A 5,161-nucleotide genomic window follows, 5' to 3' on the forward strand; every position below is an offset into this window, starting at 1 on the left:
TTCTTATATTTCGTGGTTCCCTGAGTGCATTTGATTTCGTAGAACAACGATAAACGGCCTAAAGATTATGAGTAATGATATTCATAGTCGCTCACTGCGATAATCGTCTTACGTGACATCCTATACATCGATATTAGATGTATTAATATGATAGTTTTTTTTTTCCCACAAAGAAAAGTTTTCGATTTACGTGTAATATTATTTTATGAAAGATTGTGTGGTTGAAAATAGGAGAGAGAAAAATAAAATAATATAAAATGGAATTTAATGGGGACCAAACAGGAAAGCTGTGTTGACGGTATGAATTGAGTCAAGAGATCGCCGAAGATGCATGGAAACATTTTGTTCCACCCTTAGCTCATTTTGGATTATTACATGATGAATGATTGACCCCATCTACTTAAAAATAATAATTATAATAATAATAATAATAATAATATATAATTGGTTTTAGGTGAAAACCACCATGTGATTTTGACAGCTAGCGCCTACAACTTGAGACTTACTTTGGTTAATTTATGATTTATATGGAGTTAGATGCCCTTCCATATATATATATATATATGGTTTCTGCTTATATTATTGCAATTTGCAGAATAAAAATGGAGATTTACAAGGGAATATATCTGGTCAAAAAATTATAGTTTAATCCATGTTGGAGCAACATATCATGGGGGGACAAAATTGACATTGGAAAATTGTTCATTCCCTAAAATTTAAACTTATGAATTCTCTTCCTACACAACACTATGATGAGAATAATTAACTTTAGTAAAATGTCCACCCACATCCATTCATGTCAAATTAATGCTTTTGTCACTTTTCTTTGGGATAAAAAGTCAAAAAGATCTATATCAAGAAGGTGTTGATGCTGGGCTACTTTGGATATTTTGCAATCTTGAATGGGAGAAATAAGAAAAAGCATGGTAGTTTGTTGTTCAGTTTTTGATTTCTTTGGTAATCATAACTTGGAGTATCAAACTAATATTAGAGCATCTTTGGTGGGACCGTTGAATTAGGTCGAACATGATTAAAGAAAAAAGAAACTTGCTATGAAATTTGTAAATGGTATCGTGTGGTTTAGAGTTTTTATTTTTAAATTGTGAAAAAAACTGCCGTCAATAGAATTTTTCAATTACTCATTCCTCATGAAGTGATTTTTTTCCCCTTCCACATGAAAAAGACGTATTGAGTATGTCATAAGAGTGTAGAGTTCACATTAATTCACTTATAGCCTAATTGAGATACGTTAGGAGGGGATGCCATATTATGTTCAGTCGTCCTGATCGACATATTTTGAGCCCATTACAGTAGGTGAAAAAGTATCTTGAATACAGACAGGAGGTGTACAGTATCAATGGACTGTGGTATCATCCCAAAGCACAACTTGATATATACATTTTACTTTAGTCTGACACGTTTTAAAAAAATTATATCGAACCATGTCAGTCAAGTACGACTCAATTGACACTTCTACTCAACGAGTAATTAGACGCGTGCAATAGTGGCATGAGCAACTACTAGTTGATTACCTTCATCTTCCCTCACATGCAACCCATTAACTCACTTCAATTACCAAACTAATGGTGGTAATCATCATAATTGATGGCCAATACCTTTCATAGAATAGTCTTTATGCAGGGCTTTTCTTCAAAATGCTTCCACTTTTATTCCAAATTGGGCTATTAAAGAAGCACTTAGTGAGGCAAACATAAACTCAAATGTCATATCACAAAAAACCTAATCTAATCTTTAATTAGCACCATCTTTCCACGTCAAATATGTGGGGAAAATTCATTGAATCTCTTGTACCACTATAGAGTGTCTTCTTGTGGGAACTATACTTTTTGTTTTACATATAGTTATTAATTATTTCTTCACTTTGTTCTATTATTGCTACCTATGCATTAACTTTCCCAAAAATAAATTGTAGAACAATTGTGGTTTTTTTTTTTTTTTAAAAATAGTAAAAGTAAAGATGTTGATAAGGTTAAAATGTAAATTGTAAAAAGGTTTTCAAAGTATATCAACAATGCTCTCGAAGTATATATTTATATGAACTATAGGTGTAAAATAAAACGAATGAGTATGACTCGACATTAATTGTAGTTTATGATGAACCATGTTCAGTCGACCATCAAGGAGGTTCAATGTGACTTGCTTGTAAAATAAAACGAATGAGTATGACTCTACGGACTTCTATAGTCAAGTTATGATGTACCAAACAAGGTGTTATGCCACTCATTTACCTTTACATGTCTAATTCGCATATACAAATATACAACAAATTCTCTACTGACCTCGATGTTAAAATTTTCACTCTCTATTATCACCATTTTGCATCCCCAAGAAATCTTAAAAGTTTGGACAAATCTCAAAAAAATATTAATTTATAAAAATAATAATATAGTAAAAACAAGACATAAACCAACATATCCGTGAAAGATGGAGATGGTAAATCTCATGTCTTAAATAAATTGAAAACTAGTTATAAGTATTTAAAAAAGAAAGTCTAATTTTAAAATATTCGATTTTTCGATATTTTATAAGTATGAAAAAAGAAAAATCTTAGTCGGGATACGTGAAATATCATATTGAATTATTTTATGTTTTTTTACATTATCTCAATTAATTAATTAATTAATTAATCGATTTCTTGTGCTCCATGCTCTAGAGTTGTCTTACTCAAACATTTTTAAAAAAATAATAATAAGCTAAAAAAATAGAAAGAAAGTAAAAGTTATCGAATTAAAAATTACGCAATCAACATCCTACACTTATGAGATGTTAGAAACACATCACATGGAGGTTATTGTTAATTATTTAATTAATCAATGCACTTGTTAACAACTTACAAACTTTTCTACCTAATGTTATCCTTCTTCTAAACATTTAACCCCGTTTGGCCCCCTTTTTTTAAAATGAAAATGAGTGGAATAATATTTTTATGAAAAATATGCAGTTGAAAAAGATAAAAAAAAGTTTCGATTTACGTTTAATACTATTTTATGGAAGATTGTGTGGTTGAAAATAGAAGAGAAAAAAATGAAATAAAAATTAACGAGATTCAAAAGTGGGCTTAATTTATAATAAACTCCTTTAGCACGTGAAATTGTCCTTGATAAACTAGTTTGCGTGTTCCAAATAAATAAAAGCATATGTTAGCTTAATTTGTTTCACACAAGTTAAAAAATAAATAAATAAATAAAAATTGCTTAGTTTTTTTTCCCCTTAATTTAAAAATATATATATTTAAATAATTTCTTTCTTTGAAGGTTCTTTTGATACTAATAATCTATATAGCCTCTCGGGGCATAATCCAATGGTGCAAAGTACAGGAATGAGGTAGTTTCAGTCTTACTGACAGCCGCAGTGTGAGGGTTGGATTTCTGAGATATGAAATTAGACTCTTTGTGGGTATCAGTGTACAGACAAATTCTTGTTCCTTGACCTGTTGGGGAACATTTCGTGATTTACCTCCCTCACAATACCCTAGGAGCGGGACAGTGAGAATCCTCAAAGTTGGGGTTCAACCTTTTATTTATTTATTTATAATCTATATAGTGATGACGTCCAACGGTTAGCCTATTGTAGTGGATTGTGAACATTATTCGTCCAAAGCACCAAAGCAATGGGAGGCCAATGTGACCTCAGCCGTCCAAGGAGTGCCCTATAAGTCACAATGGAAATGATGTCATGGGATACTACTTCCTATATTCTCGTAAAAGTGTACACAAGAGTGATACCCTCCAACAATCAACTTGGGACCCCCATCATGTAAGGGGACTGTAAGCTATGTGTTGTACAAGCAGTTTAACTCATTTTCTTAACATTTTTCAAAACGAACAAGGATCGATATGCTTTTGAGCCATGTCATCTATATGTAGAAGGTGGGAGTCTCGATTATCTTCTATATCATTCTTTCTCACATTTTCAATCATTTATATTACTTACACTCTCGTCAAGAATTCTAAACTTTCGACATGGTATTGTAAATTCCCTTCCTTTGAAATGCATTTATCAAATCAACTCTCTCACGCAATTGTTGACCTCTTGCCAATTGATTCTGAGTAGCTTTATCGAGATCCGAAGCAAATTGTCAACGAAGTGAGAACGCAAAAAAGTAATCTCGTATTGTAATTATTTATTGACGTTGTCAGCAAGAAAGAAAAAATCAAACTAATTATTTTATAAGTAACCGAATGAATGATATTTATAGTAGCGACGAAAGATTTGTCCATTCTCCATGGACCTATACGTATGGTTTTTATGTATGACTACAATATATTAATTTCTTAGCTTTAGCTTGGAATAAAATAAGAACTAATAGAAAATCATATTTCAGCCAACATTTAGCATATAAAGGATGCCACGATACTAGCATTATTGTAATCACAAATCGTATTGATTTACTAATTTTTCATGCATAACTCTTAGAAGAGTAGAGTAAACAATGTGTCTTTCTACAAAATACAAATAATCAATTCAAGATTTCTAAGGTTGTGAAAATATATACTTTGGGAAATATCATTGAACTGATTATTTATTTGTGGTCTGAATTTAGATAGTACAAGCCGGATTAAACATTTATCAATGAAGAGCACGATCGACATGGAGCAAAAGTTTCAAGTAAGACATGCATGTACAGAGACGGATGGAGGGGGGGTGGGCTGGGTTGGGCTGTAGCCCCCCCCCAGGTTCAATAGTTTTTTTTAAGGTATTTTTTATTTTTTTTGGGTAAAAAAATCAGTTTTTTATGTGTAAAAAAAAAATTTTCTCGCGTAGTAGCCCGATTTGAAATTTTGTAACCCGATCTTGAATCCAATCTTGAATCCGTCCCTGTGCATGTAGCGGTAGCTCGAAAAAATAAAAATCATGGACTAGTATGTAAAGAGAGCTTTTTGCATTTAGTTCATCTTTGGATTTAGTTCATCTTTGGATTTATTCTAATAAGTAATAAAAATAATTAAGAATTTCAGAGTAAATAGACTAAGTTTCACAAAGCATTTTTTTTGAAATTATTAGTCATAATTCATTTTTAACCACATATTTCATTGAATCAACTCTTTAATCATACAATTCTTGAACCCACTAACTTATAATCTAAAAATTTTTTGTCAAACAAAGAAATTATATATATATATATATATATATATATATA

Source organism: Olea europaea, chromosome 15 (genome assembly GCF_002742605.1).
Source record: "Olea europaea var. sylvestris chromosome 15, O_europaea_v1, whole genome shotgun sequence".
Classification (NCBI taxonomy): Eukaryota; Viridiplantae; Streptophyta; class Magnoliopsida; order Lamiales; family Oleaceae; genus Olea; species Olea europaea.